This window comes from Ambystoma mexicanum, chromosome 4q, assembly GCF_040938575.1.
Source record: "Ambystoma mexicanum isolate Mex_15411 chromosome 4q, UKY_AmexF1_1, whole genome shotgun sequence".
Classification (NCBI taxonomy): domain Eukaryota; kingdom Metazoa; phylum Chordata; class Amphibia; order Caudata; family Ambystomatidae; genus Ambystoma; species Ambystoma mexicanum.
The window spans coordinates 1,094,785,563-1,094,804,235 of NC_090928.1; the positions used below are offsets into that span (position 1 = coordinate 1,094,785,563).

The 18,673-nt window shown below is 44.2% G+C and overlaps 1 protein-coding gene across 2 annotated transcripts in view; it reads right to left on the bottom strand.

Annotated features, from left to right (window-relative positions):
• The window catches only part of LOC138468205 (calpain-13-like), a 606,636-nt gene extending 596,991 nt beyond the window's left edge, over positions 1-9,645 (bottom strand). Inside the window, exon 1 of one of the 2 annotated variants that reach the window (XM_069608666.1) lies at positions 9,600-9,645. The gene's annotated coding sequence lies outside the window, so the exon portion shown is untranslated. Of the gene's footprint in view, positions 1-9,296; positions 9,438-9,599 lie in introns of those variants that run through there. The other variant, XM_069608665.1, reaches the window with a different exon arrangement.
• Between the last annotated feature and the right edge of the window lie 9,028 nt (positions 9,646-18,673).

Sequence of the window (18,673 nt, forward strand, 5' to 3'; positions counted from 1 at the left end):
TGTGTGTGTGTGTAAGTGCCTGACAATGAAAGCTGCCGAAATCTGCATGTGTAAATGCATGTGTGCATGGTGTGCATGCATGTGCATGCTAATGTGGCGATGCATTGGCAGAAGGGTAGCAGGCTGAGATGGGGCCAAATCCTGGGGCAAGGCTTTTTCAAAATCATGAGAAAATTGTCAGAGGATAGAGCAATCCTTCCCCCATCACTGATTGGATCCCACAGTAAAAAAGGATTCCGTTTTAAGCACTGACCTTTAAAAAATCACAGAATATTTATAAAATGAGAAATGCATGCTGCTAATTCAAACAGATTCTTAGATGCATGAAACCTGCATTGTTCTGTTTAAAACAAACAACACCTATTACCAGAATACCCTTTTTTTTCAAACTAAGAAGTAGCATGAATTTGCAAATTGTCCTCTTGGAGGAATGTCAGCCAGAACTGCAAAGATTAAAAGGCAAAAAAAAAAAAAGAATTTACCAAGTTGCACTGGGTGTTTTCGTCTGCAGAATGTTCACTCTGTGCAATTAGTGTAGCAGAATTAAGGGAGGAGCTGAGCAGGGATGCCACCGCCAGACGTCCTTCGGAACACTATGTGCCTCTACCGGTATTACCCAAATTGTTCGTTTACAATTGTTCGAATGAACAATTGACCGAATTTAAAGGGTCACAATTGACCTTTTCCCCCCACATATATGTTACAATTGACCTTCACAATTCGGTCAATTGTGAAAAGGTCAATTGTAATTCAAACAGTTGTAAAACGAACAATTCGTATACAGCCTCAACCATGGCCTGTAAAGTAGTGACAATGCTTCCATGAGGGACCCTTCAACCTCTCTAGCAACGATACCTGCCACTGCCACAGGGAAAGGTAACAAGGAGTTGCCAGCACCTCTCTGACAATATTCCTAATTCGCATGGTGATACGCTCAGAAAGTTGGGTTGTCTCTTTGATTTGCCCTCTGCTTCACCTGACCAGGAGAAGGACAGCAGGTGTAATTTTCTCTGCCTGACTTGCTGGTCCAAGTGCAAGTATGCACAGGTTGCAGTATAGTTTTACAAGCACTCACTAATGAATCATGCATTCCACAGGCTGGACACCTTGTTGTGTAGCAGGATGCGTTCTCCAAAGCCACATGGTGCATGATTGAAATCCAGCTGACAACATCACGCTCCAGACATCGACACATGTGGCAACTGACAGGCAATTCCTTTTTAAGCATCAGTGTCAGCCCCAGTACACAGACATGCAGTTTGGGCCAGTCCATGACTTGATAGACATTGCAGCCTACTCCCACAGTGTACGCATATTGCCATACTATTTTAGAGGACATGCTTGTTGGATGTGCTGGTTGCATGCTCCCATCTGCACTCGACAACTCACATCATGCAAAAAACCCTGTTTTATTCATCCGTGGTGTATAAAAGGGTTTTCTGGCGATGTTTGCTTTCCCTGCATGCACAGTTTTAGCTGGGTCTCCCGGTAAGGATGGCTGAGCAATGAAAGTTACCAATGTAGAGCTATCATAAGAGAATTATAGATCTAAATATCCTCTCAGTACACCAATAGTAATCCATGTCATTACCCCCACATTCTCTTCCCAGTCCCAGTACCCCAAAGGTTATGTATGTTATTGCCCCCACATCCCTCTTACCAGTATCCCAACTGTAATCTATACCATTAACGCCACATCCCTCTTCCTCGTCCCAGTGCATAACAGGCATAGGAAGTTTTATGATAATCTGGAACGGAGGATTGTGAAGAGAGTATTGGGTCTCCCCATTTCTGTATCTATTAGACTGATTAGGCTGGAGTTGGGACCTGTATCCTGGTGGGCGCAGTTGATGTAGCGGAGCCTTAAACTATTCTTCAAGATGACAAAAGCAGAGAAGCCCCATATCAACTACTATATTTATACCATTAAGGGAAAAGTTGTTGATCCTTTCTTGACCAAGTTTAAAAAAAGGTGTGAGTCCTTTACGGAACAATTGGGCCTGCAGGAGCCCGTATCAGATGCAATTTTAAAAACCAAGGTAAAAAGTTGGGATAACTCAGAAAACCTGCAGGATCTAGGGCGACTAAAAAGATATAGCAGACAAGAACTACTGTATCTTCCTATGAAGAAAACCAGATTGTATATTAAAAAATTCTCATCTGCTAAACTGAGAGATTTATATCTCAGGTTTAGACTCAACTGCTTGCCAACTTTAGAAGTCATCATGCCTAAATTTGGGAATTCAGCGGAACTGCGTCCCTGCAGATTCTGTGGAGTAGAAACAGAGACGTTGAGGCATCTGGTGATCTTCTGCCCCAGGTGGATTGACAGTAGGATTGCTTCCTTCGAACCTTTTATCAATTCCCTGAGTGGCATCATCTCTGTTGATTGTTTGCATCGCCTTATGACGACTGCCCAATTGTCATTGACACTAGCACTTCTAAAATGCGTTGCAAATATTTTTGACGTCCTCGAGGATGTGATGACGGAAGCCCAGATGGAACTTAAAAAGGGCAATATACTATAGGTCACTGCTCTTATAGGCAAGAGTGTGTAAGGTAACGATCAATAACGAGTTAAGGTGGAAGAATGTACTTATTAATTTTTCGCTATTCGTTACTAATGCAGTCATAATTTGGTCCTTACCTGATACATGTACAAAAGAACAGCCTAGTATCTGTATGCCTCCTCTGTCATGTTTTCTTTTTCTTTTTCCTTGCGACCTTAAGAGTAAGATGGAGCTTCGAACATTAAACTCTGTATCAATTTAAGGTCAGATTGTTCAGAGTTATGTATTCTGTATTACAATTTACCTCCTTTTAATCTAATTTTTATTTCTATGTTGTTGGATAATTGATTACGTTGACCCATAATGTAAAAAATCTTTGTGTACTAAAAATATTGTTGAAATAAGAAAAAAGAAAAAAGTTCAATTGTTTACGTGGCCTGCTCGTACATTACAATCTTTCTTAGATGGCCTCATAAGGACTGTTCTCAGGGTTAGCATGTTAAGATCTAAAGTCCATTCGATTGTATTGTCTTAGGTGTAGCAGGACAATGATTTATTAGCCGGAGTCTTATAAACTTCTCTTGGGCCTTTGATGTTGGTTGCTCCTGGTGCAGTCCAGCCAATACCAGGTGTGGATAAATACGACCACGTATATATAACCTGTTCTATGGCACTCCCCTGAGGCACAACTTCCGTTTATGCTGGGCCTGGCTTACAAATAACACTCCTGCTTTTATTGCAATTTTTTTTAACATTTCCATCTGAAGGCAGCCATATATTATTTTCTGGTCATTACATCTGTATGTATCCAGCTTTATACATTTCTGGTAATAAAAAAACGAAGTTGTAACAAGTATTGTTCCATATTTATTCAAATTAATTATCTACACAATCACTTGGAAGTTATGCTTCATTTTAACGTACTGTGAAATTGCAAACACATCACAGCATTTACTTGGATAATGAACCGCCATTTTACAAAGCGTGCCATGCTAGGTGCTGCCTGCATCTCAGCAATGCTATACGAGGTGCGTAGCAATCTCTGATGATTCCCAGTTAAACACACAGAGATAAAGCTAATTATTGTGAAAACAAAACATAGGGCACAAAGACCTACACCATTGGTATTTCTAAAGGAACACAAATGACTTTTTTTTAATAGAAAACAAAAGCACACTGAGAGGAAGCATGCTGTCCACCGTCCCAAGCACAGCTTCAGAATGATTTAAGCACAGACAACAACATTAGCCGTGCATAGAGCAGCTTGTTGTTCAGCCTTTTAAAAGGAGTTTGAAGTGATGAGGGCTTAACTTGGTGATTTGCTGTGTTCAGTTTCTTGGAAAAAAGCAAGGACATGTGTGTGGAAGCTGTGAGATGCAGATGTAGCAATTATCACATATTAGGACGACTAAACATGCACAATGGTCACTCCCGGGGTACAATCCTGGCTAACTCAGGTCGTCTTCTTCAGCCATTCATTGATAAAAGAGCTGCACATAGCAAGCTCCGTTCATCAGACAGAGACGTGTTAAACATTATATTTGCCAGGCCAATGAGAGGCTCTGGCAGCAAAGGAGAAACACCTCCTTTTACAATCTCACGACTGCCAGCGTGCTGCACATCAAGTCAACACTGCCAGCTAGGGAAAGCGTGTTTCTGTTTTTATGGATTTTACAAAGAAGTAAAGAGAAGAAAGGCATTGATTTCCTTCTGTGAGTAAAAATCCACAAAAACTGAGAGACGTAGGTTAGCTTGCCTCCAACAGATCTCACACATGGAATGCAAATCACACTTTTGGGGGGGGGGGTAGCATCTCACAGTTCAGATTCAGAGACAATTATCCTTGAAATCCCAAAATCTAAGAAAACTGATAAGCAGACATTTCTCCTGTCCTAATTCGTGTATTTTGAACATTGTGCTCCTTTCATTTGGCCCTGACATTACCAAGCAACTGAAGAGGCACACAAGCATGTCCTTCCGTCTCTACATTTATCAAGCTCACCTTGAATCTAAACTTTCCCAAATATGTGCATTTGCTGCAAAGTTGATATGCAGAGGTGACAGCCGACAGTTTTCCAAATGTCAATGTATTCTCGTGACCAGATAAATCAGTGGCAATCGTAGGACTTCCATATGCCAGATTGCTGAGGGAGGCATGGAGTGTGGAGTGTAGAGTATGGAATGCTCGAAGAAAGATGCACTACGGAAGGCTGTTGGGTCATTTGGAAGTAACTGTGCTGAAGAGCCGGTGGGCGTATTTGAGATCCTTCATAAAGAAACGTTTACCTGCAATCCGTTTCCTGGATCATTTTACAGATGCGTGAGTCCATTGTTTCAAATTGGAAGTTAACCATGACTGCAGCTCCCAGAATGCACTAGTTTGATAAATAAAATCAACTGGAGTAGTGACGTCCCAGTCACATGAACACACATGACCTGTCTAAGTGCAGGGAATATGCACACATAATCAGTGAAGGTGACTGTCACTGCAACCGTCCACTTGCAGAAATGATAGCCCTGTTTCCTACAATTGTCATTCTAACAACAATGGTTTCTTTAAAGCAATGCTAAAGGCTATATTTGTCAAAAATCCTGAGTAGGGACTGTTCATTGCAATTTCCCCCACTATCCCATTGATAGTTGTCATGTCAAAGTAAAAGGGATTCAGGGACGATTTAACAGTGCTAATGTTGTTCTCAAATGCTGTGTGAACATATTCTGTCTAAAAGAAAATAATATCAAAGATATTCCTTCAGATGTGCTGTTGTGTGTCAATGGTGGGGGAAGTGTTGGCATATATTGCATCAATATGTACCAACACATAGAAAACCACGTAGCACATCTGGGAATGGGCACAGGCATAAGGGGTTAATGCTATTTCTTTTTTCTTGGGTCTCATTGCTGCCTATTTGCACCATATTCATTTAAGTTAAACATGAACCTTCATTGAGTGCAGGTAAAACGTTTTGCACAGCTGTGGTTTAAACATGCGATTAACAGACTGTATGCTAGTGTGGGGATTTGACTTCCACTCTTCCAACACAAAAAAACAGACTGCAATTCCCACATGTTTTCTTAGTCTTTCAATTTCATTCATCCGATTTCCATATTTTCACAAATTCAATGCTGCAGCTAAAAATGTTCGTACTTTAAGAACAGTTTAAGTACACTGCTACAATGGGCCATGCTGCATTGCCATACTATTCTGTGATTGTTTATGTGCTGTAATCAGGATACAGTTAGTTATTGCTAACCATCTATCAATACCAGATATTGACACACAATATACATAACTCCAGTTAATGATTTACATGTCCAGTGCATTCCTTTCATGAAAATGGTCTTTAAACAAACGTTCTCACGTAATATCTGCTATATTCGACCTATATATCACACATCAACCACATCATAAGTATTACTCATTATCATGAAGACTAATGTCTACCTAGTGCATTCATTCCTGCAGTAAAAAATAAAATGTAATACGTTGTGCTGGCTTTTTTCTTCAAATGAATCAAACTGTGCTTCATGAATCAACATTTAAGTGCAGCTATTATTCAATAGACCGCTCAGATTTCAAATTGTCATAGTAAGAGATGACGTGAGGTGAGAAGCTAACACATGCAACATCTGTTCTCTATTGCATTCCCTACCATGGGTTTGGCTGTCATAAGACTGCCTCCTTAGCAGGTTGAGGTTGAAGTTGTATTTCTCGGTAAAATGTACAGTCTAGATAATGTTTGTCTTTTTTTTGGATGTCCCTAAGATTTTCCCCAATTCAAAGTTCCAGCTTTCTGAGCATACTTCCGATGTATATTAAACAGCGTGGGCCAGTTATTGAAAAACCATACACACTATATTACAGTTTTCTTGTATATATGGGCTAGATTGATTTCACACTACTGTGTAAACATTTGCATTACTCGAGCAGAGACTACAAAAACGACATGGTCTGTAACCAAATCCGCAGCAAGGCTTTGTTAACCAAGCATCTTACTGCTCTATGTTTCTTGCAGCAAACTTTTTTTAAAATCAGTTTTCAGTGTTTCTGACCTGTTCTCTGTTAAACACTTCTTCAATCTTACCTCTAAAAACGGGATCCCGTCTGAGAATGTGGCCAGGGTGTATCTGAATACCCGGTACTTAACCACATCATTTTCTATACGTTGTCATTACCCGCATATTTAGTCAACCTGTGAGGTTTTTGGTGTTTCAACTAACCTGATATCTGCTTTAAGTAAAGTGAAAGCACCACTCGCACTTCGCACTTTGCCAAAATTGTTATACAATGTCTTTAGAAAGATTGTCCATGAAATTGATGTCCCAGAGTCTTGGGTTATTGCCAATCCAGTTTATTTCCTGGTAATCGGTTATGTGAAAAACAGCCAATACATGTTACGACGAAGTGTCTTTCTCAAGGCCATGAGATTCTTTTCGGATCATCAGAGTCTTAAGTTGATTCGTTCTTTAAAGGAATAACTCCAATGTTGTAAATGCAGGTAAATCGAGCCTTCTCTCTCGTTGGAAATATGAGGTGAATCCTTACAGGACACCTATTTCTTAATTTCATTCCAACGAGAGAGACATATTGATTCTTTTGCACTTGCTTCACCAAAGCGGATATTTTACAGAACGATTCAATCAACAACTAATATTTAAAAGGTCTTTCAACATCCTCTCGCTTTAAAACATCTGCGGATGCATTTGCCTCTAATCTGATAGTCCATCTCTAAAGAGCAGTCTTTCCCTGCACCTAAAAGTTCAAGAAGCGGTTTGTTCTTTACATTTCTAGGGTAATGTCGGATTGTGTAGGCAAGAAGGTGTTCATGCGGCTGCTCCCTGACTGTTTTAATACATTTAGAAACAACTTTGATATTTAAATCCAATACATTCATTTGTAGCCTTGTAATTAAGCAGAGGGAGGGTACACTCAGTGAGTTACTTTTATGAAATTCCCAAAACTTCATAAACAGTCATACATTTGGTGTAATCAGGGTACAGTTCTTTATTGGTAATCGTCTATCAGTAGCAGAAAGCGATACTCGACAATTATACATCACCACATCGTTAAATTATCAGTATACTCTAGAGAATAAATTGACATCCAAACAACAATCCACACCTCATGTCTGCAATACTTGGCATATGTCATCACGAGTGAACGCTATCATATTTTTGCTCATCACCATGACGACGGTTTCCACCAAAATGGCCATTATATTCCAACATATTTGGGGGCCACACAGCAACCGTCAAATCGCAGATGATACCATACAAAATAACATTAACTGCAGGGGCGTTGCTAGGGGGGGGGTTAAGAGGGCTATAGGCCCTGATCTTTTGGTTGTAGACCCGGATAGAATCTCAGGTGCTACAGCCAAAAGACTAGCTAGCCCACAGTCCCAACAGTTCCGACATCAGCTTAGCCCCGGGTCTTTTCCAGACCTAACAACTCCCCTGATTAACTGCTTAACTGATCAATGCCAATTCAAGTGAATTGCATTCAAAATCCAAATGCATGTATTCATTCCTAGTGCATAATGGTTTGCTGACATCAAAATGAAGGAAAGAACGAGGTGCTGTATTAGAGCAGAGCGCCTGGAGACTGCCCCTGCATGGTTGCATTGCATGGAGGAAAGAACGAGGTGCTGCATTAGAGCAGAGCGCCTGGAGATTGCCCCTGCGTTGTTGCATTGCGTGGAGGAAAGAACGAGGGGCTGCATTAGAGCAGAGCACCTGGAGACTGCCCCTGGATGGTTGCGTTGCGCGGTATAAGTCAACATAACATAAAATAACAACATCACATCCTGTGGCAGGTGCAACCGAAGAGAGCACGTGCTGCCACGATCCACTGGCCAAATGCATGTGTTTTTACTGCAAGTCTCTGTAAGTAAATGATAGGTAACTAGGTTCCAGAAAGTTCTGTGCATGTGTGAGCTGTTGCTCGTGCACATCTTTGTTCAACCTGTCCGTGTGTAGCATGTCCCTTCACCGACCGCCAGTGGTCGAAGTGTAAGAAAAGAAGTAGTGGAACAATGTTCCCTGCTAGCCTGTCCCGCTCCTCACAAACCCCATTGCCCTGCCCCCTCCCACACACAATACAAACCCCCAAACGCATTTGCCTGCTGTTTAAGGGAATGTTGAGTGCAGTGCACTGAAAATGCAAGCTTCAACTACTTCCTACACTGTTATTTTAAAACGAAATCGTTCTGGAACGGTTTCTTTTTAAAATAAAAGTATATGAGCTGTTAAACTAAATTTAAAAAAGTAGTGGAGCACCGCTCCCGACCGCTCCCGCTCACTTCGGCCACTGCCGACCGCTAATCATTGTGCTAACACTACGTTATACACAGCCACCAGGACGAAAGAGCGAGCGCTTTCGTTGCAGTCTCCTGGACGCAAAGCATACCATGCTGCCACCCCTGATATGTATTATCGGGGTTCATGTTTCTGTCAGAAGTCACGTATACACATGCATTGCATCGCGCGCACACACTCCTTTTTATGACATGCCTTCCTTGGGTATTTTCGTTCTCGCTTTCTTTCTCTTGAACTTGTTATTCTAGATTAAACAATTTGTAAAATGCCTACATTGATAACACCCGGCTCAGAGTTTCACTCCGCCGCCAATGCTAAACGCACACTTCTTTTATCAAGGATAAACAGGGCAACGGAGCAATCGGTTTTACTGTGAAAGGGTGTGTTCGAATGTCCACAAAACCACACAGAATGTCCCCACAGAAATACGAGCATTATTGTTCCCCAGGCAAACGCATGAACACATACCTTGTCAGCTCTCGCTTCAATCACCAGAATCACGTTCCCTTTGGTTCAACTGAAGGCAACCTTTAGTCATTTATACACAGCACCAGCCTAAAGTAAGGTCACGTGACTAGACTAAGCACAACTATTACTGGCCGCCTGGGGAGGGCTGACGTAGCTGACATTTCAACCTGCTCTGTGATGTAGGTCCTAATAACCTAACAAAGAAAATCAGGAGAAAAGTAGACTTTCAAGGTTGCAAAACGCGATTCAAGTTTGAATTGCAATACATAAAAAAACGTGTAGGCAGTGAAAATAATGACGCACCGTATCGGGATTACACAAGTGGAATCTTGCACTGTAGTTTGTGGTGGGCCCTGTTCGCATGCACTGTGGGTGTGTGGGCGAGGCTTTTATACTCGATGTTAGCAGGGCCTAGGGCTAGCTCAGGAATGCCATGACATATTATTTTTCACGTCTTAGCCGCACTATGTATTTTGAGCAGAGCAGAGAAACAAGACACACTGGAAATGGTTCTTATCGCGCTTTTAATGGCATCTGAGTCATTATCCATAAGCGTTCTGTGGAGGTATGCTATTCGGCAGCTCTTTGTCGTGACGTGTGAGTAACATAAAGAGGGCAATTCATGGAATGAATGTGCGCCAAAATGTGTGGCGCAAACGATTAATGAAAGACCCTGCGTATGGCTTTCCCGGGAGCTCTGCCAAATCTGTGCTTACCTTACACGTCACTGCGACTTTCCAAATGCTGTGCACGACACGCACAGCGAAAGCGCATAACTTCTAGCGAACACACATAAAAAGGGGGCGGAACACGCAGAATGGGGAACAACTTGTGAAAATGTGGGCATAGTGGGAGAAGTACCACTGGGAAATACATGCAACGCCGACATGCTCGCGAACAACACATATTCATGGAATCAAATAGGGAAAACCTGCGCACACCAAAAACCATGCACACACGTAAATATGTCCGCCACACGAAAGCAGGCGGAAATGCCCCCATACAATATAAAAGTGCACGCAAACAACAAACAAGCATATACAGCTACGATGAATGTCCCATTTCTCGCAGCAGTGATCGTGGGACACCGCAGGAGGAGAATAGCCAGGCCCCGTATTTTTTTTGCCAAGGATAAGCCTTTTGGGATGCCGGTCTATGGCAGGTATAGGTTTCCACCTCATATCATCCTAGACCTGGTCACTGAGTGGGAGGATGACCTCACATCACCCACCTTGTGTTCCCAAGCACTGAGCCCCTTGGAAAAGGTGCTCAATGTCCTGCATTTTTTGGCCACTGGGTCATTTCAGCAGACAACTGCCATAGTCAGGAGTGTCTCACAGCCCACACAGTCACGCTGCCTAGACCAGGTGTTGGCAATCATGACTACACACCCCTCAGTCCGCAGGCACATTTACATGCCCAGAACACCCGTAGAAAGTCAGGCCGTGGTCCAGGACTTTTACGGGGTGGCACACTTCCCCAGAGTGCTCGGTGCCATTGATTGCACCCATGTGGCCCTACGTCCACCTAGGGCCACTGAGCACATCTATTGCAACCGCAAACACTGGCATTCCATTAACGTGCAGGTTGTATGCAATGCCAAGGGAATCATCACCTCTGTCTATGCAAACTATCCTGGGTCCACCCATGACAGTTTCATACACAGAATGTCAGCCCTACACTGGGACCTGGAAGCTGGGAGGCATGGCAACACATGGTTTATTGGTGAGTACAAATGCCTGTGCACATGCATGCATGTCACACACAGACAAATAAACAAACCCAACTAATGACAACCATTATCACCTCCCCAGTGGACAGTGCCTACCCTCTGAGCACCGACATGATGACGCCAATACGGAATCTCACCACAACACTGCAGCCCATATTGCAACCCGGGGCATAGTGGAGCGCACATTCGGAGTGCTCAAGTCACGTTTCCACTCCCTTGATCGCTTTTGTGGGCAGCTACTATATGCGCCCCCAGTAGTGTGCGGGATCATTGTGGCAGCATGTGTCCTGTACAACATTGCAACCTGGCGGGGCATACCGGTCGACATGGTGGTGCCGCCACATCCCAAACCACACACACAGCCGCTTCGCATGTGAGGGGAAAGGGCACATGGCGAGGCAGCCCGTACCCAGCTTGATGCTACATTTTTCACCTGAACTCCCCTCCTGTGGAGTGCACACAGGCCTGGCACATTCCAGGTGACAATCGATGATGACAAAGGGACAGTGAACTGTCACAACCTAAACACCCTGAGAATGTGTCTTTGGAATTGCAGCATTTTGTGCACGCCTAGCCACAAACACAATCCCGTGTGACCAAAAGGCACACATGTAAGGCACAGATTGCAAACCCCCCATGCAAAATAGCACATTCAAATGCTGATATGTCACCTAAACCTCTCCCAACCCCAGGTCACCCAACCCAACCCACACACCATGCCATGCAATGTGAAAACCTCAATAAAAATATCAACACACATGACACAGCTGTCACAAAGCGCACTGTTACAAATGGAAACAGGCAACAGACAATCCCTTTAGACACGCACTCTGAAGAAAAGAGTGAGCAAAAACATCCAACGTAAACTAAAAGCACGTAAATGCATGCCACAAAAGGCCTGAACACCAAAACCCTGGACCTTTGGTGGCATGCATTACAGGGAATCCCAAAAAATAAAAGAAAATGTGGGTGCTGCAGGGTTGTCCCCCACAACACCCCGCTCACTACACCACACAGTACAGTGAGTGATGTCAGTGGCTTGGAAACCCCTGCAGCTGTATAAAAAAAGGAATAAAATTAGCCAGCGGCGCCAGTCCACACTCATGAAGTCAATGTGGACATGTGCAGCATTGACACAGCATGTCTCAGAAGGCAAGTAGTGATTGGGTGGGTGGATGTTGAAGTTGGGGTGGGGGTGGGCTTGGAGGTGTGTAGTGTGTGTTGTGGGGGGTGTTTGCAGGGCGACTGAATGCACGTTAGAATGGGAAATGCATGAACACACAGTGTTGCATACATTTTGCATGTTAACCACTCTGTTGCGGACACATCTACCACAGAAACATATTGCTGATCCTGTGACACATTATAAGCAAAGGCAACACAGGACAATCAATTTATCAGCATAACACATCATGAACACAGGACGCAGCAGTCACAATGTCAGACAGTGAGTAAACACCATAGCACACGTCCCTCAATGTGACATTGCCACCACACTTCCCCCTACCATTATGAGAGTAGCCTCGACAGCTAAAGTGGGTATGGGACCACATACAGCATGAAGTGCATCAACAATGTATACAGACAAGGCAATACATGAATTAGCAGAATGAAATCATGCACAGTCAACAAAATACTCACCCAAATGCAGTCCAACCATGCACTGGAGAAACCATCATGAATCCCCACTAGGGGTGTATACACAGGTTGGACTGCAGACTGGCCACAGATATGACGTAAGTCCAATGCCTCTGTGTAAGTTACTGTCACACAGTGCCATCCTTGTGAGCCCATGGGAAGGGGAAGCAGGAGTGGCATATGTGTCCGGACCCCAAGCCACAAACACAAGACAAGCCTATATGGGTTCAGCCGGAAAACACAGTGGATGCCATTGGATGCCACATAGCACCACACTGCAACATAAATGCACAATAGACAAAAAATAAAAATGGCCATAGTGGACCCAGGATGGGGGGTGGTGGACATCCACCCAGGACAGGGGAGGTGCAGGCTGCACCTCAACACCCACATGTGTCAATGTTGAGACTAAAAAAAGAATCCTCCATGGGCTCATGGTCTTCACGGCATGACCTGAGTGAGAGATAGGTCATCGCCCTTGTTACCCCCTGGTTGTACATCAGGAGGTGCGCGTGGCACAGGTGCTTGACCAGACATAGCCCCAGCAAGCCCCTACACGGCAGCAAGCATGTGGGCCTGGTGAGCCTGGTTCTGAATGAATATGGCACGGAGGTCCCCATGCACCACCAAAAGTGTAATACAGAGTTCTGCCAGGGAGGCCTCACATGCCATATGGACCTCCTCCTGGCTTGCACAGAGCTCAGCCGAGAGTGTGTGTTCAAGCTGCACCATCCTCTGCTCTGCCCGTTGATCCTGGGCAATGATGAGAGCACCCAGAGTACTTCTGAGGGAGTAGTAATCTTTCTTCAGGGCTTCCCTGTTGGCCTGTCCCTCAGCCGCAATAGCTGAGCTGTCAAGGGTTTTGACCCATGTTGAATCAATAGACTGGGTAGATGTGGGGATGAGCTGTCGCCGCCCATTATTCTATCCCAGAACAAACTAAATCAATAGACTGGGTGGATGTGGGGATGAGCTATCGCCGCCCACATTCATGCCAGAATATGAGAACTGTGCAGTTGGCACAAGACCACACCAAAGATACAACCTTCTTGTGGGGGGTTCCAAATCACCACTCTACTGTAAGGATGCCATCAAAACAATGTTAAGCAAGGGTCCTATACTATCAAGCAAAAGACCAGTCTATTGAAATGCAGTAATTCAAGACAACTCAAAAATGGATGCAGTACCAACAAAATCCCCAAGGTGGCGCTAGCGGTCTAAACTCTGACAGGGAAACTGTATTTAGGAGTTGAAAGAAGGGCAGGGACTTCAAAGCTTGTTGGTTAATTGAAAATCTTAGCCACCTGCTGTTCCCAGAGGCCAAGAGGCTGGGAAACCTTAACACCTCAGAGATTCCCACACCAGGAGGCAGGATATCACATGACCCTGTTGATTGATTGAGGAGAGACTTCCAGGCAGCCTGCTGGAGCCCACACAAAAGGCTCTTTCTGTTGAATGGGGTATGTTAATTTTGAGTGTTTCCTGTCAACAGCCCTCTGCCAGCAAGGAGAGACATGTGATCACTGACCCACCCAGACTTCTGGAGGCGGACCCAAACACTTTGGGGAGTTGAATTGCAACAAATATATTTTTTATAGAAATAGTGATAACTTATTGTAACCAAATGACAGGAATGTACAACTTTGGGAGTCTTAGTTTGAAAAATGCCCTCACGATTTGAGTCCAAACTCCAATTTGTACCATGTTCTGGGGCAAAACCCCGCTAATTATCATTATTGTAGACAATGTGTTTAAGCTAGAGACATGGAAAGTTACTGGGATATATGTGGAAGGGAAATGTACCTTTGTATAATTTTTGATGAAAAGCCAATGTTGCAAAACCCACTAAAATCGAAAATAAGTTGCCAGAAACGCCGGAGTCGGGACAGGGACTATCTTTAGTAATATATGATGTGTGTATGTGATGTCAAACAACTGTGTACCTGGGAAATATGTATTTGGATCAGGAATAGATTTGTGTGCACATTGACCAGGGGAGTGTCATTTCTGCAGGTCATAAAAATGACATCACTCTGACACACTATCCCTTCCCAAATCAGGGACCAAAGAATCTATTGACCTATCAAATCAAGAGAGGGGCAGGCTTAGGGATGCTAGCCTCTCCACCCACTTTTTAAAACACATAAAAAGAGACTGCTGGGACAGGTAGAGATTCAATTCCATTTTCTGCGGGACGCTCTGCCGGGAGACTCCAGATTTCACATCCATCAATCTCCAAAGACCAGAACTTTACTTCAGAACTTAAAGCAAGGGCCTAAACCCACAAACTGAGAACTCTTCTCAGCAGGCCTCAGCATCCTTAAAATCATTTGCAAACTATTCCACAGCCGGGCGAGCTGTTTGAATTCTTTGCTAGAACAATTGCCAGAGACCAGACCAGAGATCCAGAGAACCACAGGCCGCTGTATCCAGAGAGCTGACCCAGACCGCTGTGAGCAGAACAAGAGATCCGGATCGCTGTGAGCAGAACCGGTGCCTGATTGACCCGCCGAGCAGAGAGAACCGAAGTCCAGTCCAGTTGACCAGATCCGTGACGAGGCCCATTCATTTCAAAATTAGGAGTGATTATCCGCCAGAACTGTGCAGAACCCAATCTCTTAGTTAAAATAATCTAATCCAAACTATTTTAACCTAAGTAGAACTGCCTCCTAGTAATCCTGTCATCTGTCATTCTAAAGCTGCGAGCTGTCATCTGTCATCCTAGCACTGCCAACTGTCACCTGTCATTTTGAGTTTTACATTAAATCCGAAAATCTACCTTTATTAAATCGTCCGTATCTCTTGAACCGTTTGGGCTAGGAACAAATTTAACTTTCATTTTAATGCTGTGATTCTAGGCTTTCCAACAAACCTAGAACCGACTTCCTACTCCTTATACTTTTTCCGCAATCGTGATTCACGCACTCGCAACATTTACCGCAATTTGGCTCAATTTCTCCACTTGTCAAAATAGCAGCTCCGTTCTTTCCTTTGTTAAAATCCGTTTGCAACCTGGTAGTTACGCATAGAACATTGCTAAAGTGAGCCTGAACTAATATAAAGTATCTCTCCCTCACCCTGAATCTCTAGAGGGAATTAAAATCAGTTAGCACATTTTCCCATCCATTGCCATCACATTTAAAAGCATTTTGGGCCCGTGTTTCAAACCTCTACCTGTTTTCCTCTAAGCTTGCTGGGGGGGAACTGCATTTCGTATTGCATTTTGTTGGGATTCTTGAAGACTGTGTGCTCTCCTTCCATTTCTTACATTGCATGGGGGGGAGTGAATTGTCAAGGAAAAGTGATTACATTGTCTTTTGTTGAAGCCATATAAAGTTATCTTCTGTACTGCATTTCATTCATCATTGCGTTTCCTTGAACCATATAAAGCATTCTTTCCCACCTTATTCTTCTATTCCTATTCATAAGTTACCTCTTGCTGATTACTGCTCATATTCACAAGTCTAATATCCATTATCAATTTATTTATAGAAGTGTGATATATATATATATATTGTTTACATTTTCAAATAAACCTTTTAATTTGCAAAACAAACCTACTTTTTGGCTCAGTGGGGTCAGGGGGATTCTAAGAGGGGGGTGTTATACAAGGGTTGTCATCCAGGGTACTGAACTGGACATAAAAATACATCAATAAGGGTTTTCCTCAGCATCCCAGACTAGGCATTGACTTAGCTGTAGTGTTGATTGAATATCGCTTACAGAAGTGGGGGCTCATCCGGGATATTCTGGGTTAGATTTACCACTTGTGCAGATTAATACAGTGTGCCAACTGACCAGATACACATATCCGGTTAGATGACCACGCTGTTTAACACTGTGAACGCACCCCTCAAAGGAACGCTCTAAGGAAACGGTCTGTTTTGCAAAATAAAATACAAACTTCTGTGAATCAGGAAGGAACTCAAATTCCAGAATGACAACCTTGGTAGATATGAAAATAGCCAGAGAGCACTTCTTACATAAGCTATTTGTGAGAGGTGAGTGGACTCATCAGGACCAAACGGTCTGGTTGCAGGCAATCGTGCAACAGGTCACTGAAACAGGGTCAGATACATGGAGACATCAGGGTCCATTACATGTGGCCCTGAGTGAATTATATATGACTCCTAAAGCTAAAGATGAACACGACAAGATGGTTAGGATAGCGGCATATTTGTATCTATATATGGGAGCCATGCAGGACAAATGTGCTGAAGGCCAAGATCTGGTAAGTAGGCAACAGATGGCGTTAGAAAAGGCCCAATCTGACCTGGTCTCTTCTGAGCAGAGGCTGCAGAGGAGCCAGGAGTCAGAAAATGATAGTAGGCAGTATATCATTAAATAAAAGAGGACATGGATATACTGCAACAGGAAAAGACAGACCAGGATACCAGAATTCTGGCTTTGCAGAAGGAGCACCAAGACAGTTTGGACTCCTTATTGCAGAGCCAGAAAAAGCTGGAGCAACAGATCAATTTCAACAGGGCATGCACAGAGCAGGTAGCCACCCTGCAAATCCAACTAGACAGAGAGAAAGAGGAAAGCAATAAATTGATTTTGAAAGACCTGGATACCCAGGCAGAGTTTGATGAAGAACGCCAGAAAGCTGGTGCCTTTCAAAGGCAGAGGGACGACCTGGTGTTACAAATGCAGGCTCTTGGTCAGGAAAGGGAAACCTTAGGCCAGGAAGTCTGCCATTTAAAAAGTAAAATTGAAGAAAATCACTTGGCCCTCCAGGGGCTGGGTGACCTCCAAAAAGAGCATCAGGGCTTGCTGGATCACACCAGGAGGGTGGAGGAGGCTCTGGCAAGAAAGGAGCAGGCCAGTAGGGATGGGACTGAGGAGGTAACCCTCCTGCAGCAGAGACTGGCCCAGTACTCCAGGACCAATCAGGAGGCACAGAGAAAGAATGACGCTCTCTGCCAGCGCAATGATAGGCTCCAGCAACAGGTAGCGATGCAGGAGAGACTGATAGAGTCTAGTAAGGCCTTAACTGAGGAACTGAAAGCGCAGGCTCTTGCTTTGCAGCAGGAAGCAGGGGCGGATAGAGATGAGGTTCTCTGGGAAAGAGAAACTCCTGAGCATAACCTCAGGAGCCCTAGTACCAGAGGCCTTCATCTCTCCCAGTCCCTGGACTCTGCCACCCCATGTCCCATCGCGCACATGAGCCCAGGGCCACGGGGATGGCAGATTACTATCCAGCTAGAAGTATGGGGCTCATAGGCCAGTAACACCCAGGAATGTATGGGCGGGCATCCGGGTATGGGCACCCAAGCATAGTGCAATTTAGTAGGGAACCCCAGGAGAGTAGGCCCATTAAGGGCATCCTGAAAACCTCTGCCCAGTTAGGTCAGTGGGGGGGGGTACCCATCAAATCATGGCAGCAAGAAGGGATCTGAAGACTCCACTGAGCATTACAGGACACAGGAGACCAGGTCCCCACATTCTGCCAGCCATTCCCAGGCTCGCAGAATCCGGGAAAACCTGGAAGATCAGACGGGCACCTCTGGGAGCAGCGCTTCTGAGTCGGAGGATGAATGGACCAGGGTTACCCGAACCAAAAAGGTCAATAAGGCAAAAAGGGCCTTGCTTAAGGACCCATTGAAACAAATAAAGGCAATAAGGAGTGTCATCACTCCTTATCATAAGAACGCCAAGTATTCTGTTTGGGAACACTTGGAGCTCTATGAGCAAATGATGGAGACTTTCCATTTGAAGGACAGCCAAAGCTGTATTCAATATGTAAAGTGGACCTTCTCACCAGAAAACTCCAGTTTCTTTGCGGGGCTGGAGGATCAAAACCATTCAAGGTGGTCCACATACAGGGCGGCCATCTTGAAACATTTTTCAGTGCACAGAAATCCTCAAGAGGCTCGCAAGGCAGCCTACAATTTGCAATGTGGGGAGGATCAGGCCCCAGAAGAGTTTGTGCAAGAATTAAAGCGTGCTTTTGCGCAGACCACCAGAAGGATGCGCACGGATAGCAGAGAATTTATCAATACGT